Raw genomic sequence first — 20,114 nt, 5'->3', positions numbered from 1 at the left:
TTATGCATTAAAATGTATTATGTATTATGTATTAAAATGTGCCATCCCCTGGTTGGGTGCAGTGTTTTCTTATTTTCACTCTTATTAACCTTGGGGATCATTAAGGAAAACCGTATTTAAGGAATCTTGAGTAAATGTTAAGGACAATAGACCTGTGCGCCGGTCATATCATCGGCGGCGGCGTGGTGGTCACTTTTGCCCCGGCGGCGGCGGCGTTACGGCGGCGCACCGTTGACTTTTATCGGCGGCGGCGGCGTGAACCGGCGTGGATGAAAAAATCAATGGCTGAAAAAATCAATTTTACCGTGGATTTTTGGATTAACGCGGTTTGATTCACACGGTAGGAATCGCCCGTATAAAAACCGACTTCAGTAGATTAAAATTCCAATATTCTGCGTTTGCCGATCATCACACAGCACATTCAAAATAGTCAATTGCCGGCGATACTAATCAATATCTGATTTCAAAATGTTATTTGAATTACCACTATTTTGTTACTTTTTGATTTTGATTAATCAAATTTTAACAATAAATTTTTTCGTGACCCCAAAGTGTAAAGAATTAGATTTCGGTGTCATAGAACAAATTGGTAATAACCTTTTTCAAAAGTTATTTCCAATTTAGGATTTAGATACATTTCAGTCGTTTTGATCTCAAAATAACTAAGTTTCAGAAAAAATCTAAAATTTTACTGAAATTTGCCTAAATATGCCAACAAAGCTCTTGGTGAAGCTTCTGAAAGAATTTCTGGCAGAAACTATGATTTTTTTTATTTCTACAGGCATTTCTCAGTAAATTTCATTAGGAATACCTTCGTAAAATCCTATGATAATGTCTGCTGAATTTTTCTATTTCAGAAAGAATAATCCATTCAGGTTTTCTTTGGGAAATTCCTTTAGTAAAACATAAAATATTCCTGCAGGAATTCATTCTGAAATTTATTAAAAAATGAACTATTTTCTGATGGAATTCCTAAGAGAATTTTCTAAAGGACTTTCCGAGAAAATTCCTTAAGTAGTGTTGGAAAGTGTAGTAGGAACCGTTTAACAAAATTTTAAGTAAATTCCCAGTAGGTAGCGTCATGAAGTTACCAAAGAATTTTCTGGAGGAATTTTCAAAGGATTACCCTGAGAAATTATATAATAAATTGCTTGAAGTAGTTTTGGAAGAATTCCTATGGGAATTTCGTGAACAATTATTATCAAGGAACTTGCTAAGGAACTCCTAGAGGAATTACTAAAAAAAAATTCCGATAGAATATCAAATTGATTTTCAAAGAAATTCCAAAGCAAAATTCCGAAGCTGACAGAAATTTCCGAAGTAATCCGTTAATAAATTTCTGAAGGAGTTTTTAGAGATTTGGAATTTTGAAACAATTTCTTGAGGAACTCCTAAAACATTCTCTGTAGATATTTCAAAAAGAAGGATTTTCAGAAGATATATCCGAATTACTGAACGAAGTCTTGACAGAATGTCCAAAGGAATTTTCGGAGATATCTAAGGCTGTCAGAAGTTTCTTCAGGAGTTACTTTGAAAAAAAAACCCTGCAGGGACTTCTACGGATGTTCAGGAATTCTTAAGAAAATTTCGCCCTAGAACTTTTCAAGAAATTCCAAAAGAGTTCTTACAAGAATTTCTTGAGGAATTTTCGGGAAAACACCTTAACGATTTTCCCAAGGTTTTCTTAAACAAATTCCTGAAGGAACTTTTTCTGAACTAATTCCTGAGAGAAATTTCCGAATATAGTTGAGAGAATTTTCGAAAGACTTTCTGGAATTCGTTTCCGGAGGAGTTTTTGTAGAACTTCTTGAGGTAATATCCGAGGGAATTCCTGGAAGAAACTCCATAGGATTTTTTGAGAATTACAAAACAAATCCTAGGGGCATTTCCTCTGAAATTCTATTAGAAATTTGTTCATAAATTCCTATGAGAATTCCTCCGGAAATTCCTTCAAATGTTCCTTCAGAAATTCCTTTAGGGGTTGTCCATAAACCACGTAGACTCTTGAGGGAGAGGGGGTTCGAAAAAGTCTATGTCAGTCTACGAAGGGGGGCGGGGGTATACAAAAAGTCTACGTAGACTTTTTTTTCGGAAAACATTTCATACGGCAGCTTTGTGCGATTTTCACTTGTTTGATTTTTATTTCTATTTTTCCGTTTTTTTACAAGACTTCGCCGAAATAATCTCTCGAAAACGATGGATGCCCACTGCGGGACGTCAAAATCGTCATCGGTGACATGAACGCACAGGTAGGAAGGGAGGAAATGTATAGACCGGTCATCGGACCGGATAGTCTGCACACCGTATCGAATGATAGCATAACAACATAGCAACGATGCATAAACTTCGCAGCCTCCCGCGGAATGGTAGTCCGAAGCACCTTCTTTCCCCGCAAAAATATCCACAAGGCCACATGGAGATCACCTAACCAAGAAACGGAAAACCAAATCGACCACGTTCTAATCGACGGTAAATTCTTCTCCAACATCACGACCGTCCGCACTTACCGCAGTGCGAATATTGGATCCGACCACTACCTCGTTGCAGTATGCCTGCGCTCAAAACTCTCGACGGTGTACAACACGCGCCGAAGTCGGACGCCGCGGCTTAATATGGGGTGGCTACAAGACGGTAGACTAGCCCAAGAATACGCGCAGCAGCTGGAAGTGGCACTCCCAACGGAAGAGCAGCTAGGCGCAGCGTCTCTTGAAGATGGCTGGAGAGAAATTCGATCCGCCATTGGTAGCACCGCAACCGCTGCACTTGGCACGGTGCCCCCGGATCAGAGAAACGACTGGTATGAAGGCGAATGTGAGCAGTTAGTAGAAGAGAAGAATGCAGCATGGGCGAGATTGCTGCAACACCGCACGAGGGCGAACGAGGCACGATACAAACGGGCGCGGAACAGACAAAACTCGATTTTCCGGAGGAAAAAGCATCAGCAGGAAGATCGAGACCGTGAAGAGACGGAGCAACTGTACCGCGCTAATAACACATGACCCGAGCAGCACAAGTCAGACAAATATGGTTGCAGTAACTTGATTGTGACTGAATCCGGTTACATATGAGTTACAGTAACTTATGTGAAACATGTGTGCTGCTAGGGGAAAGTTCTATGAGAAGTTGAACCGTTCACGTAAGGGCCACGTGCCACAGCCTGATATGTGTAAGGACATAAACGAGAACCTTCTTACGAACGAGCGTGAGGTGATCCAAAGGTGGCGGCAGCACTACGAAGAGCACCTGAATGGCGATGTGGCAGACGAAGATGGCGGTATGGTGATGGACCTGGGGGAACGCGCGCAGGACATGCGACTTATGGCTCCGAATGTCCAGGAAATCCAGGAGGAGATTGGCCGGCTCAAGAACAACAAAGCCCCTGGGGTTGACCAACTACCAGGAGAGCTATTTAAACACGGTGGTGAGGCACTGGCTAGAGCGCTGCACTGGGTCATTACCAAGATTTGGGAGGATGAAGTTTTGCCGCAGGAGTGGATGGAAGGTGTCGTGACCCATCTACAAAAAGGGCGATAAGCTGGATTGTAGCAACCAGCGCGCAATCACATTGCTGAACGCCGCCTACAAGGTACTCTCCCAAAATTTATGCCGTCGACTAGCACCAATTGCAAGGGAGTTCGTGGGGCAGTACCAGGCGGGTTTCATGGGCGAACGCTCCACCACGGACCAGGTGTTCGCCATTCGCCAAGTACTGCAGAAGTGCCGCGAATACAACGTGCCCACACATCATCTATTCATCGACTCCAAAGCCGCATATGATACAATCGATCGGGACCAGCTATGGCAGCTTATGCACGAAAACGGATTTCCGGATAAAACGGTTTCATTCGAGTCCCTTCGAAACCCGCAGAGGGTTACGGCAAGGTGATGGTCTTTCGTGTCTGCTATTCAACATCGCTTTGGAAGGGGTAATACGCAAGGATTAACACGAGTGGTACAATTTTCAGTAAGTCCGTTCAGCTATTTGGCTTCGCCGACGACATAGATATTATGGCACGTAACTTTGAGAAGATGGAGGAAGCCTACATCAGACTGAAGAGGGAAGCCAAGCGGATCGGACTAGTCATCAACATGTCGAAGACGAAGTACATGATAGGAAGAGGTTCAAGAGAAGACAATGTGAGCCACCCACCGCGAGTTGGCATCGGTGGTGACGAAATCGAGGTGGTAGAAGAATTTGTGTACTTGGGCTCACTGGTGACTGCCGAAAATGATACCAGCAGAGAAATTCGGAGACGTATAGTGGCTGGAAATCGTACATACTTTGGACTCCGCAAGACGCTCCGATCGAATAGAGTTCGCCGCCGTACCAAACTGACAATCTACAAAACGCTCATTAGACCGGTAGTCCTCTACAGACACGAGACCTGGACGATGCTCGTGGAGGACCAACGCGCACTCGGAGTTTTCGAAAGGAAAGTGCTGCGTACCACCTATGGTGGGGTGCAGATGGCGGACGGTACGTGGAGGAGGCAAATGAACCACGAGTTGCATCAGCTGTTGGGAGAACCATCCATCGTTCACAACGCGAAAATCGGACGACTGCGGTGGGCCGGGCACGTAGCCAGAATGTCGGACAATAACCCGGTGAAAATGGTTCTCGACAACGATCCGACGGGCACAAGAAGGCGAGGTGCGCAGCGGGCAAGGTGGATCGATCAGGTGGAAGATGACTTGTGGACCCTCCGTAGACTGCGTGGCTGGCGACGTGTAGCCATGGACCGAGCCGAATGGAGAAGACTCTTATATACCGCACAGGCCACTTCGGCTTTAGTCTGAATAAATAATAATAATTGTAAAATGTGCTGCATCACATGAAAATCGTATGCTGAAATTAGGCCACAAGTGCTGATAATATTTTCTGATCAAGCTTTAAAACCTTCCCACAGTTGCGCAGTCTGTGAGTTGTTTCACCACACATCGCACAAGGACTTCTTTCTTGATATTCACCATTGCGCACTGCTGTTTCGTCCTGGTTGCGAACATTCATAATCATTCCTGGACGTATTTGTTTGCACCGCTCCGAACTAAATGTTGGACTACTGCTTTCCTGCCTGTCATGCAGAAACATGCTGCCTTCGTTGAGCGATTAATTTGCACTTTGAACAAAACTCGTCCCGGCTCAACCTTCCCTTGTATAGAATGGTGGTCCTAAGAAAAACCGATTTACTTCCAATAATACGCCTTCCAAATCACTAACAACAACCACTCAATTATTGTTTGGATTCTCAAGAAAATTGTGGCTTGCGAGCTGCTGCCAGTCGGTACCCGTAATACGGGGTATCATTAATCATTTTTTATATTGGTTTGTAAATAACGAATTAATACTTGGCGACTGTGGATACATCACGGAACGTGTAGTTTTCGGCTGTTGCAGTTTTGTAACGCAGCAAAAACAAGTTTACTTCCGTATCCGACAGTTCACTATGGTCCAGGATACAGATTTACGCGGAAAGATGAATTTTACGCCAAAACTATATTTTTTAGAAAAAACTGTTGTTCTACAAAATTGTTCGAAATAGTAAGGCCATCATTATGGTTTTACCAAAAAATAGGGTGGCACATCATATAAAAAAAACTTGGAAATATTTTTTTTTTCTTGGGATATTGACTTGGGATGTTCTACAAAGTTGTAGCGTAGCTTATTCCAATCAATTTTGCTAAAAAAACTTTTTCTGTAGCTCTTAAGTTGGCTTATTTAGAGCAATTTTACCTAATTGGATTAGGGTGTACCTCAAAAAAACAGTATTTTTGATCTACTTTTTTTGTTTTAGATTTCTCGAAAAAGTCGTCTTCAGGTGACTTTTAGAGCTCAAAAAAATGCAACTTTTGATGGGTGAATATGCACAATATCTTTTTCCGATCAAAAGTTATAATCGTATTTCTGTCAAAATTACATTTTTTTCATAAGTTGATATCTCCGGTTAGGGCAGACCAAAAAATATGTTTACACGGCATTTGAAAGAGAAATTCATATTCTTTATTATGTCAAAAATTGGAGATATGTTATTTTTTATCTCAAGTTTTACCAATTTTACTAAAACCATGTTTTTCAAATAAATTAATATAACTCGACAACGGAAAAAGATACAGACGATATTCTTATAGCAAAACACGCGTTATGAAAAGCCCCAAAAGTCTTCAGAAGATGACATTCGTGAGAAATGAAAAATAAAAAATCTACAGCTCTAACACTTTTTATAAGTTTTATCATTATCATTGTATTGCAAGATTTACGAGAAAATATGCATTTTCGGTCTGAAGCATACTTTTAAGAAACAAAATTTGTTCTACAAAGTTGTTCTGGATACTTGGGCCCTTATTATAGAGTTACCGAAAAATAGGGTGGGCCATTTTATAAAAATGTAAAATTTTCATTTTTTTTATTTTGCGGAATATTGACATAAAATGTTCTACAAAGTTGTAGCGCAGCTTTTTCCAATCAACTTTGCTATATAAACTTTTTATGTAGCTCTTAAGCTCACTTGTTTAGAGTAATTTTACTTACCAGGATTAGGGTGTCCCTCAAAAAACAAGATTTATGATCTGCTCATTTCATTTTTTATTTTTCACGGATGTCATCTTCTGAAGACTTTTGGAGCTTTTCAAAACGCGTGTTTTGCTATAAGAATATCGTCTGTATCTTCTTCCGTTGTCGAGTTATATCAATTTAATTGAAAAAACATGATTTTAGTAAAATTGGTGAAACTTGAGATAAAAAATAACATATCCCCAATTTTTTGACATAATGAAGAATATTAATTTCTCTTTTAGATGCCGTGTAAACATATTTTTTTGGTCTGCCCTAACCGGAGATATCAACTTATGAAAAAAATGTAATTTTGACAGAAAAATGATTAAAACTATTGATCGGAAAAAGATATACGATTTGGGCGATAGCCGATAAAACGGCGTTCCAGCCAACTTCGTCTTTACACATCCTCCGAACTAGGTTGTCCGGGGTAGTGTCAAGACCACATGTGGCAAGCATGTGGTCACGCATTGCGCGAAAACGTGAGCACACGAACAACACGTGTTCCGCCGTTTCCTCTAAACCTGCGCACACCAAACACTCGGGCGAAGCCGAGCAAGCCAGCTGCTTTACCTGCACTTTAATTTTGCAGCACGCTTAAACGCCGGGCACATCGAGCCCCCCATGGGGTGCTTGCTGTTCACAGCTTTGCTGGAACAAATCAAACAATTGGGAGGGTTCGTGCAGTATTGTGCCTTATGTCCCACCAATCCGCAGCGTCGGCAGAGATTGCTTCTGTCAGGGCCTTTGCAGTCCCATTGCTTGTGCCCCGGTTCCAGGCACTTGAAGCAAACTTCGGGTTGCTCGTATATGCGCACAGGGCATACCGACCATCCCACCTTGACGCTCCCTAACTTGACTACCTTGGAGGCGTCCGCTGCAGATAGCCGAACCAATGCTACCTGCGTCCCTGCCGGACCTTTCCGTAGCCGAACGGCTGCGGTGGGCGTCTCCACTTCACACTGTCGCCGCAGTGCCGTGACGAGCTCTTCGACTTCAGTGATCTCGTCCAGGTCTTTAACCCTTAGATTCACCTCCGTCGTGAGTGCCCTCACCTTGACCGTCTCGCCTAGGACCTCCTCCGCCAACTTCTTGTATGCGGCGCCCTTTTGCGAGACGCCCCGCTTCAGCTCGAGTATCATCTCGCCCATCCGGGTACGTCTTATTCGACGTACGTCGGCGCCGAGTTCACCGAGCTTGACGTCACTCCTCATCGCCTTCAAAACATCCGAGTACTTAGCCTCGTCCACCGTGATGACTAGGGCATCGCCCCTGGAGCGATTGGCGCCTACCCTAGACTTCTTGCTACCCTCATTCGCCTGGGCCGGCCTTCTTTTCGGCCCTTGACGTCTTCGGTTTCCTCTTGTTCTTGACCAGGGTCCAGGAGGCGTCATTCCCCTCTATTTCCCTGGTCTGGTGCGGCTGAGAACTTTCAGCCTGCCGTAACCCCTTACCACCGTCTTGCTTGAGTGGACGGACCTTTCCAGGTCCTTCCACCCCCGGTTTTGGAGGTACCTGACCGGGGTTCAGCTTCCCAGCCCCACTACCCTTGTTCGGGGTAGTAACCCTCCGCGTTTTGGAGCGGCCCGCAGGGAGCTCATCCCCTGGAGACTGTCTCCTCCGTTTTTGTGTCTGCTCCGTTGGAGTAGTCACCCCCGACGTACCCGCAAATACTTGAGCCTCAGTCAGGGTAGACTTTGGCACCACCGTCTTAGCTGGCACGCCTTCAGTCGACTCGACCTTGCCCGAGTCCGCGAATCCTTGGGCCTCAGTCTGGGTAGACCTCGACTCCACCGATTTCACGGGTTTACACTTGTCCGTCCCGACCGCCCTCTCCAGCTTGGCGTCCAGCATCGACTTTCGAAGTTTCTGCAAGCTCCTCTTGAGGTCCTTGCTGATATTATGCTTCGATGACGCAAAGTCGATGATGGCGTCCAGCTGTTCCGTCGCCACCTCGAAGGCCGAAAGCCCATCGCGTTTGCGGTTCATCGCCTTCACAAGCCATGGGCCGTCAATAACCCCTTCCGGCGTTTTTATAGCCGAGAGGAAGGTTGAGTGACCCACGCTGGCGCTGCGCACTGAGCTGCCGACTATTGCCTCTGGCCTCCTAGGCGGAGACCTGAACAACCCACCTCTTGCGAAGGGGTTGTCGCTTACACTACTACCACTAATTGAAGAATTGACTTGGTTTTCCATTTTGGTCCCACGAGTTGCTCGGGAAAAGAGGTCCACCACGCCAGAGCCCAGCATAACACGGTAAGGGATAATTACTGTGGAGGGTGCCCAGGTACCCCACAGGCTCCGTTAAAGGCCTAGCTTATTATTTCACCCCCCTGGCCATGCATCCCCTCGGCACGGGTCATATTTATCCATCAAAAGTTGCATTTTTTTGAGCTCTAAAAGTCACCTGAAGACGACTTTTTCGAGAAATCTGAAACACAAAAATTAGATCAAAAATACTGTTTTTTTGAGGTACACCCTAATCCAATTAGGTAAAATTGCTCTAAATCAGCCAACTTAAGAGCTACAGTTTTTTTAGCAAAATTAATTGGAATGAGCTGCGCTACAAATTTGTAGAACATAATATGTCAATATTCTGAGAAATAAAAAAAATATTTTCTAATTTTTTTTATATGATGGGCCACCCTATTTTTTGGTAGAACCATAATGATTGCCTTACTATTTCGAACAATTTTGTAGAACAACAGTTTTTTCTAAAAAATATAGTTTTGGCGTAAAATTCATCTTTCCGCGTAAATCTATATCCTGGACCATAGTGCAGTTTCGGTAATTTATTTTACCGTTTCTTGAAAAAGGTAAAATAAATTACCGAAACTGTCGGATGCAGAGGTAAACTGCAACAGCCGAAAACTACGCGTTCCGTTTTGTAAACATTTTCTCCGTAAGTGAAATGATATTTACCAATGTTAAAATTTATTTTTATAATTTTATTTATATTTATATTATTATTTAATAAAAATATTTATTGAATGGTACAAAATATTTTTTTTAAATTCTGGTTTATTTTTGATTAAAAATAGAGCAATAAATTATTTTTATAATATTTCTTATTATTTTGGGGTTGATATAGTTTCTTATGGATTGATTTTATTAAGATTTCGAATTTGTATTTTAATATTGATAGCTAGAGACAGAAGTAATCGAATAAAAAATTTTATTAATTTATTCATATTTAAAATTATTTTTTTAATAATATTATTTTTACGTTTGGTTCTAGAAGATTATTCATTTTTTATTGACGTAGGACTGCGTCTGTCTTTTCTGTATTGGGGGACACTTTACGATTGCGAAAATAGGAGGCGACCGTCACGAAAATATGATAGACTTTAAACTTTAATATCTCAGCCGTTTCTCGATGGATTTCCATTTTTGTACCATTCGCTCAAGCATGAGTCAACGCTTCTTTGTTTTTATACCTAAAAACTCATTTTCAACTATTTATTATCGATAATTGATTAAAAGTTTAGAAATAGGTAAACTAACAAATCACGTACATGCATCACAAACACAGAAATCAAAATCAAGCAACTTGTGGGTTTGGATCTAATCCTCAGTTTGAACAAGATTTCACGCAGAGCGGACGCATCAAAGCAATCGCAGCGGAGTGGACACAGCCACACAGCAGCACGGAGGCACTGGTTACATTTCCAACCGACAACCAACGCATTGGTGGTGTTCGTCGGCGTGTTGCTGCAGATCATTCAACCTCAACGAATCAGTATTTTTATGAAGAAAGGGTTGACTACTAAAATAGCACTGTTGCGATCCCGCGCATCCTGTGGCGATGCTGACAATTTATTACAAATTGTGGTGTCAGTTAGTTATTGGAAATGCGTATTGGGGAAAGAAAATTGGTTCTTTACAGGACCAGCATTTTCTGGAAAGAAGGGGTTAATTGCGAAAATGTACTGTTTCGGTGGAATCGGCGTAATCGGCGTTTGGCGTGAAAGCTTGGTTTCTGTTATTGATTCCATCCTTTCTACTTTATTACATCATCAATCTCCGACGCGCGCTTGCGATTCTGCACCGAGGGCAACTTTCAGTCGTCGCCAAATGATTAAGTTTTGCACTTTGAAGAAAAATCGCCTCGAATCAACTTTCATTTGTATAAAATGGTGGACCGGAACAGTGACGGGAAATGTTATGTCGATGTCATGGAACTAATTTGCTAATAAGTTTTTTCACACATTATTTACAATTCTGTTTTTTATATAAACATGTAGCCCTCAAAGGACCCTTTAACTTTTTTGTAATACGTCATTTCTCTAAATCTGATATTGGCGGTGTGAGAGCCGAATTAGTGTCATATGACAATAATGTCATGACATTACGTGACATTTTTTTAATTTCGCTCTAGTGGCATAGACTTTGTTTTTTGAACAATGATCTTCTTCTCCTGAAAAAAGTTATTACCAAATTAGTAATTGCAATCCCACGACATATTTTTGACATTTCCCATCACTTTTTACTTACTTACTTATGGATCCTGTACACTTCCGGTGGTGCAAAGGGCCGACTTGAAAGATCTCCATCCTGAGCGTTGTCCGGCTATCGCTTTAACCTGTTACCAGGTTAGATTTCGGTCGACTTCTTTTATTTCTTTATTGAGGCCTCGCCGCCATGAGCCTCTGGGTCTGCCTCTGCTGCGATGTCCCGCTGGGTTCCAGTCTAATGCTTGTTTACAGATTTCGTTTCCGCCCCTACGTAGAGTGTGGCCGACCCAGCCTTACTTCCGATCCCGAATTTCTGTTGCTATCGGCCTCTGGTGACAACGACGATGGAGCTCGTTGTTTGAGATCCAGTTGTTAGGCCACCAGGCCCGTCTGACGCCATTTGGCTACCAAGATATTGGAAGCTTTCAACATTCTCCAAGGTCGTTGAGCTTACTCTGCATATCAGAGCGCCGTTGCGCGAGGAGTGCAACATCATCAGCCAATTCGAAGTCGTTTAGGTGCTCCATGGTTATAGACTGCCATAACAGCCAGTTTACATTTCCAATCACTGGACCGGAATAAATCGTTCTCATTTACAATGACTAATAGAAACTATATCAAAGTTCTTGCCAGAAAGTCCACTTTCTGCCGACGATTGCCAAATCAATAAAGACACCTTAGTGAAAATTATTTACAGCAACCGCCCATCGGCGACCGTCACCCGGACCAACAGATGCCAAGCGATAATGTTTTGTAATTGAAGAAACTTTGTCATGGATCAAATTTCTGTTGTTACTTTTCTCAATAATACGTATTTTGAACAAGGGTCTGTTCAAATATTACGTAGCGCATAAAACGTTGATTTTACGAATTTCCCACCCCCCGTAACAATCTGTAACAAATTCAAGAATTACCTCCACCCTTAAGGGTAACGCGTAACAAATATAGTTTTTTTGAAAAAAATCTTGTTTTTGGTAGAATTTGAAACACGACAGAATAAATTATTAGGTATTGTATATTTTATTGAAAGCTAATAAATATTTTATTATATCTATATTTTTTCCTTTGCAATGAATTTGTTACGCGTAACAAAATCAAATAATCTTGCCAGAAAATTTCACTTTCCGCCGATGACAGCCAAATCGATGAAGACGCAAATACCTCTTCTTTGATAAATAGTTGAAGTGCTGAAAGGGACTGTGTGTAATTAAATCTTGAAGTTCTCCTCACTTTGCCACGAACGCTTCCATCGAGGACTGTGATGTCCCCCACTGAAAGCCAGTATAGTGGCTTCAGCGGCGATGCGGCCGAGATAGACCTAAGTCTATCCAACTGGGAGCAACTATTTGACTTCTTGATTCAGTTGACCTCCGAGAAATTTGCTCAATGTTACTAAAGAGACACAAATATTATGGCAAATACCATCAATTTCGAAGAGCTACGTAGTCCTACGTCACCTTTGTGTACAACCCGATTGGGCTGCACCATTAAGTTTTTTGAAAGAAAATTAATCGCTACTTTATTTTTAGTTTTAGGGTGAGTATATCAATCTGAACAATTACAGGGGGGGGGGGATATATTCATTATTATATACTTTATTAGTTTCTTTATCTTTGTTATTAGGAATATTTTATATTAAAAAGAAATATTTTTGGTAATAAATAAATTTACATGTGTTTAGTATTTGCTCTATTAATAAAGATACCTTTTTTTTGGTTTATTTATGATTACTCCATGGCTCATATTTAAGGCCCTGTATCAGGATCAATAATTTCAACTGGGGTTTTATTCAAGTTTTAGGAATAAAATTCAATGAAATATGATAATTAGAATTAGTTTAATTGGATGAGTGTTAGTAAGATTGATTTGTTTATGATTAATAGATACAAAAGCTTTAATTGCTTATTCGTTGGTGCCTCATATGGGGATTCTGTTAAGTGTTTAAGTGTTAAGTGTTTAAATTATTGAAGTTTTGATCGATCTTATACTTTACCCGAGCACACAGTGGCTGAAATCGTGTTTTTAGCGCGTTTATTTAGTAGTACATTTATTATGCAATTTAGCGTAATGGTGATTTCCAGATAATTTATCAGTAAGTTAATTCGCTTCTTTGGAGGTATTCCGCTTACTGATCAATCCCCCTAAAAGTGAGATATAAAATTTAATATTTCCTCTTCACATCATATTCTTTTTGATTCTTCACAAAATTTGTAGCAAAAGTTCTCCTGAAAAACTTTGTCGAAGACACCAAGTTCGCAATTCCGTTACTTTTGTAGATTTTTTACGTTTTATGCTAACAACCCCTTAAAAAGGGTTTTTTATCATATCTTTTTCATTTTCATTTCCATACTTTTTTCATGTTCTAGAAAGTTTCAGATACAGGTAATCTTCGATATAACGTACCCCCGATATAATGTACACTCGATATAACGTCACTTTATATAGCGTACATTTTTCCCCGTTATAACGCACACTTTGAAAAATAATTTTAATTTGGGTAGTTATTACAAAATATTTTACTAAATTGTTATGATCATTCATGTAGGGATTCATGTAGTTGTTCTTTCGGAAAATGTACCAGTAATTTATTCTCAAATGGCTCCAAAAATTGCTTCGAAAATTACCCCAGGAATGTCTTCGGCGATTCCCGGAGGGATTTCTTCAAAACATCATCCAGAAATGTTATTCCTTCGAAAATTCTTCCGGGAATTCCTTCGGAATTTCCCTCAGCTATTAGGTCAATACTTTCACATCGAATTGTTTCTTTAATTTCTTTCATGAAAATCAGAAAGAATTCTTTCGGAAACTCATTGAGCAACACTTTTAGAAATTATCTCAGGAATTTCTCAAAAAATTCTAGAATAAAAGAAACTCCTGGGGAATTTATAAACGAATTTGTATGTTTTGGTTATGTCATGTGATGAGTGTTTCCGAGAAATTCTTGAAAATGTAGTCTAATGCGTTAATTGTTTGTGAATGGCAGGTAAAACTGGTCTCGTAGGTTTTCCCAGTACTTTAGAAAATGCAGTAGAGCAGGGCATGATTAGCCTCCACCACCCTATAAGACCGCATCCAACCACTCACAATAGTCCTCCCATCCAACACCAGAGAGCCAGAAGTACCTTCGTTAAGTAGCCATTAAGGGGTGGCGTAATTGGGTCGATACTATGAGACGAGGTCAATGACCTGAAAAGGAGGTCATGACCCTGGGATGCGGTCACTATTCCAAATATTTTGAAGCGAACGGATGTTACAAAGTTACCAAAGTTGGAAGTTGAAGAGTAGAGAGAAAGTATGTGGGACAAGAGAAGGCGTTGAGGACAACCCTACTGTCTTCGCGTTGAAAACCACAGCAAGAACCGCCATAATTCCCTGGTTCCGTAGTCGGCCTAATCCGGCATTGTTTCCGTTGATAGTCGATCGCCCTTCTTGGAGTTGCAACGAAGCAAGAAGCGAGGAAGATCTCCAAGCCACCCCGGCGATACCACCGGTAAGCCCGCACAGGAAAAAGAGGGAGCAAAGGATGGTCCAGTGCTGTGAGGAAGGCCAGGGCTCTAAAGACAGGTTACCTAGCTGGGATTTCTTTGAAAAATCCTCCGGAAACAACTGCGGAAATAAATCTAAAAATCATTTTTAAATTCCTCCTCAATGTTCCTTCGAAAAGAATGAATTTTAAGAATTACTTCAGAATCTACCTCATGAGTTCCTTCGGAATTCAAAACTTCTTCCTGGAATTCTTTAGGAAATTCTCCGAATCATTCATTTAGAAATATATTCACGAATTCCTTTTAAATATTATCCAGAAATGCCTTCCGAAACTCCTTTAGAAAGATCTACGGAAAATTACTTTTCAAATTCCTTCGGAAATTTATTAACGTTATGAAAATTCGCTTAGGAATTTCTTCGGAAGTTGCATCAGATTTTTTTTAGGAATTCGTTTAAGAGTTCCTTCAGGAATCCACCGAAAATCCACCGAAAATCCATTAATTCCTAAATTAAAAAAAGGCGTATAGAATTCAGGTATTTTGTATGGTTTAATTGATGAAAAGAATTCCTAAAGGAATCACTGAAAAAATTATCAAATGAATTCCCAATGAAAAGATCATAAAATTCTCCAGACTTTTATTCAGGAACTTCTCTAGAAATTCCATCGGAAATTTAGAATAAAATTGTTCAAAATTACCGTGATATAATTTTTTTTTCAGAATATTTTTGGCGTATATAATTAAATAACTATGACAATATTCAATTTGGCGAGTCACGTGCCCCATCGTGTCCTAGTTTAAATCCACTAAAGATTGCGGATACTCAATAAATGAAACAAACGGTGCAACGAAAAGCAAGCCTTGTGTTTCCAGTGCCTCTTAGCCTCTTATTTCCTGTACTTTATATAGAAAAAAAAGAAGAATACAATTCTTCGGGTCATTTTTTATAGCAACGAACAAGTTTGTAGGAATTGTTTACAAGAAAAGCTGTTTCACACTGCTAGTTGAGCCTTATATATGAAAAAAATTCGCCCATTAAGTACATGATAGTACAACATTTAAGTAGTGCAAAATAAGGATGATTACTCTTCGATATAACGTACAAACCTGAAATCGATATGTACGTTATATCGAAGTTTACCTGTAATATTAAAATACGCCGTTTAATAGCTATTGCGACTTGAGCTTGAGCTTGAGCTTGATTGACTGCCCGTAGTTGCTACTCCATTATGACCAGATCAGCTGTTCTTGCACAGAGAACCAACAGATGTTTGCTTGGGACTAGCACTAATCTTCAATGTACAAGTACTGGTGATCTCTTTTGTTAGGTCACACTGGCGCCTGCCACGACAGAATGCAAGTCAATGTAAGGAAGGGGGAGAAAATGATGATGTAATCACTCGCCCACTGCAAGCCGAATATACCTCTGCGCTTGCCACGAGTTCATACGGAATTTCTTGGAATTTTTTGGGTTAGGTACGAGAAGCAGAGGTTCGTCTTGGTTAACGAGCTGCCAATGTTATAGATAGAAGAAAGCAACTGATGGAATTTCTAATTGGATGTAGGAAACGAGCTTCTAGTTCATTTCCAATTCTAGCGATTACTAGAACATGACAAATATAGAGAAAGATACAAAGTAGGAGAATGGAACGGACCTGGGATTGAACCCATGACCTCCTGCGTATGAGGCAGAAGCAGTAGCCATATGACTACCAAGCCCGTCCGTTTAATAGCTATTGCGACTTAAAAAGAATAATAAAATAGTTATAACAGTTTTATTGATTTTTAGTCATATTTGAATTACCTGCACTTGACAATGGGCCAATTGTGGCAGTTAATCTCATACGCATAACAAAGTACAAGTAATGAACTTTAAATTAATACCTGAACTGTAGAGTTCTAAGCGAATGTAAGGAAAGTTTCATCAAAAAACATTCCCTAATAGGGTGGGTGTACCAATTGTCGCCATACATAACAACAACTGGTGGACTTTATATATCAAGCGAAAGGTTTTACTTCCTGCTACTTAGAACAGCTGTAAAAACCACAATAAAATTTGTTATAATCCTCAAAATTGATTAATCCATAATAGGAACGCATGCACCAGTTGTGGCACTATTCTTAATTTTGGTTCCTTATTTGGCAAATCCCATTGCTTTCTTATGGGATTGGCCAAATTGGGACCACTAGTGCGACAACTGGTGCAAAGGACGTCAAAAATTAAGCAAAATCAATTTTTACAATTATGCTTTGCTTGTTTTGGAGGAGATCAAAGGTTTTATCGTATCATATGAATATGCTTCATTGATATGAACTTGGTTTGCGGTTTGCGGTGATTTGTTTGGTCATTTGGCATATAAAGCACTAGTGCGACAACTGGTGCTATAGCCACCACTACTGGTTCATCTAGCCTATATAAAGCAAAATAAATCTCCCATCACAAGGAGTTATTGAATCAGCGCACCATGCGTCTCCATATGCTTGTTCACGCTAACTTTCACATACTTAGTGACTGAGTAAAATTGTATTGCCCTCTCTTTCTATCTCACGAAAATTTTACTCAATTTCCGCCAAAAGCAGGACAGCTCAAAACAATGAATAATTGTCCTACTTTTGACGAAAATTGAGTAAAATTTCCGTGGGAAGAAAATATGCACGATACTCAATGCATAACATAATTTGTTATTATACTTCTATTTCAATACCAAATGCAAAACAAGCATGTTATAACTCAAGTAGGGTAAATGATGTATCTTGGACAAGCGCAGGACATTCATTAGAAAGTATATCGAGATTGAATAGTATAAAACAATTGAAAACCACTAGGTTCATCCAAATTCATAACGTATGATTAGTCTTGTGTCTCCATTGCCCAATTTTTGAGTAAATTACGTTTACTAGGTGTAAACTGTGATATACTGCGAACTGAAATATTTTCTTTTTGGACATCAAATATATAATTTCGACATGGAAAATGCATATATTTTGGACAGAGTCATTTTCTCCTAATTTAAAAATGGCCACCTGCAGATCTCAATGGTATGACTTACCTACACGTATCCACATTCATTTAAATGCATTTATTTGCTTAACTGACATAGATTAAACCAGAAATTAACATTGTTTCGCAATCTTATCGATATCATTGAAAACAGCCTGAAAGTTGGCAATTAATGGTTCATCCATGTACTGTACATGGGGTGACCAATAAATGTATAATATATATAATAGCCCTGTTTGTCTGTCCGGTGACTAGCCAACCAGACGCAGCACGCGGAGAAATTATAACAAAAATAAAATATTTGACACTTCAATTCTTTTTTACTATCAAATGCAGAAAACAAAACCAGTGACAACCTTAGACAACCAGACACAGCATTTGATGAAAAAAATCACAGACAACAGACGTTGAAAATTTTGATTAAAAAAAAACACTTGCCACGGGCGCTACAGCGTCCACAAATAAACTAGTGATGAATAAAAACATAACTTCATTTTGGTCACTCCTTTTTCATCCGTCTCAAGTTCATGTTAAGCGATTGGAATATGTTAGCATCTCAATTACAATCAAACTTTGGCCGCAGGACCTCAAGATTGCCGTTTGAACCAATTTAAACGTGTTTTAGGTGCATGTTACGAAGAGTCCTATAATGCATGTTCTTCTGCATACTGGTGTCCAGCAGGCACTTTGTTAGATAGCTTTACAGTTTAGATAATTTTAAAGATAAATGATAGTTGATTTGTGAATTCTCATCAGGAGCGTCTAGAGTTGAGGTAAAAGTATGCGATGATCATACTTTCGATAAAAATTTTCCTACACATTATCTAAACTTGATCGAAGAAGCTCAGGCTTGTCCAAAATATGTACATGTCCAAAATATATCATTTACCCTATTCTGCTTATAAGTTTTTGGTATTATTTTTTGGTATTATACCTCTTATGCAAGGCTAGTTCATACCAATTTCTGTTATTGTCGTCGCTCCTGCTCGGGTAATAATTGCTCATAGTTTATTTTTTAGCTTATATTTCATATATGAGCGAAAAGGAAGACGAAGTTTATTAATTAATAAGGGAATATTAAATTTTATACCTAGATTATCATTATGATGATTTTTATTATGTTCTAGAAATATAGCGGCTCCTCCAACATTAAATTTATTAGGAGAAATCTCTTTATTAAATAGAATTGTTAGATGATCATGATTAACTATAATTAGTTTAGCTTTTTGCCTTTCTCGTACAAAAAAGTTGTACCAGAAGGCTATAATTTCACTCCAAAAGCCAAATTTTGATAGAAGGCTCGGAGACCCATAGTGTTATATACCAATCGACTCAGCTTGAAAAACTGAGTAAATGTCCGTCTGTGTGTGTGTGTGTGTGGATATGTGTAGCCCCGGGAATTTTTTAATGTTAAACACGTTTCATATAGAACGACTTGACCGATTCGAGCGCAACTAGTTTCATTCGACGGAGAAACTTTCCTAGTTGGACACTATTGTTTTTGTTTGCTAATAATTCATTCGGTTTGAATAATATTTCTATTTTTCTTGTAGCAAATACGCTGTTTACATGCACACACTTTACAAACACGCTGTTTACATGCAAGTCATTAATCAGTTTAGCCGTGACGCAATCCATTACTCTCATAGTTGAGTAATTCTTAAGTAGCGTGATATAATCACATCAAAGCTTTTAACCGCCAAAATGTAGGCAAGTTACGTTGCATTTACCATACTAATTCGAATTCAACACATTGAATCGAGAAAGGTATAATCACCACTGGTGGATAAATTTGGGTTTTTTTATCATTTTTAATAGTTGCTTATACATTACATTTATTTGCATATAGACAACATAAAAACAATGTGTGAAGGGCTGTTTGGCCGAATGCCATTTTGCCGAAGGCCACTAGGCCGGAAGTTGTTGGCCGAATATACCATTTCGCCGAACAGACCATTAGACCGAAAGTCATTTGGCTGAATAGGACATTTGGCCGAAGAGGATAAGTAGTGGGACGTCTCACTTCTCACTTCACACTACTCACAATGAGAAGTGATAAATGAGATGTGATTAATGAGCAGCCAGCCCTGTCGTCCTGTTTAGTCACGCTTAGTCAACAACTAAGAAGCTTGCCCTTAAAGCAAAAATTTGTGTTGGTCTATTTAAGCTCGCCTATATGGGTCTCAGTATAATAGTTACTATCAACTGTGTGTACAAAAAATAATAAACCAATTCGGTTGTTGTGCATCCGCGAGTATGGCTTCGCACTGCCGGCGCCTTTATGAGTCGCAGATGAGCGCTGATAGTTACTATCAACTCCCCGAAAGCTAACATGTTGTGCATCCGCGAGTACGGCTTCGCACTGCCGGCGCCCATATGGGTCATGATTCTGCATTGAAAGTATTCCATTGTTCACCTAAAATCGCATTCCAACATCCCCTGAAAACATATTTTATTTTGGGATACTTAGGTCATAAGCAGCCTTTAAACTGAAAAAAAAAAATGGAAATACAGCCTGGACTCCTTAAATCGCTTAAAGCATAGCAGACCAGTAGAAATCAAATAGTTAGGTTCAAAGGAAAGCAATCTGTAGCTAGTCATACCACATCAGGAGTCCCGCAAAG

Source organism: Armigeres subalbatus, chromosome 3, assembly GCF_024139115.2.
Source record: "Armigeres subalbatus isolate Guangzhou_Male chromosome 3, GZ_Asu_2, whole genome shotgun sequence".
Taxonomy (NCBI): Eukaryota; Metazoa; Arthropoda; class Insecta; order Diptera; family Culicidae; genus Armigeres; species Armigeres subalbatus.
This window is presented reverse-complemented; position numbering follows the sequence as displayed.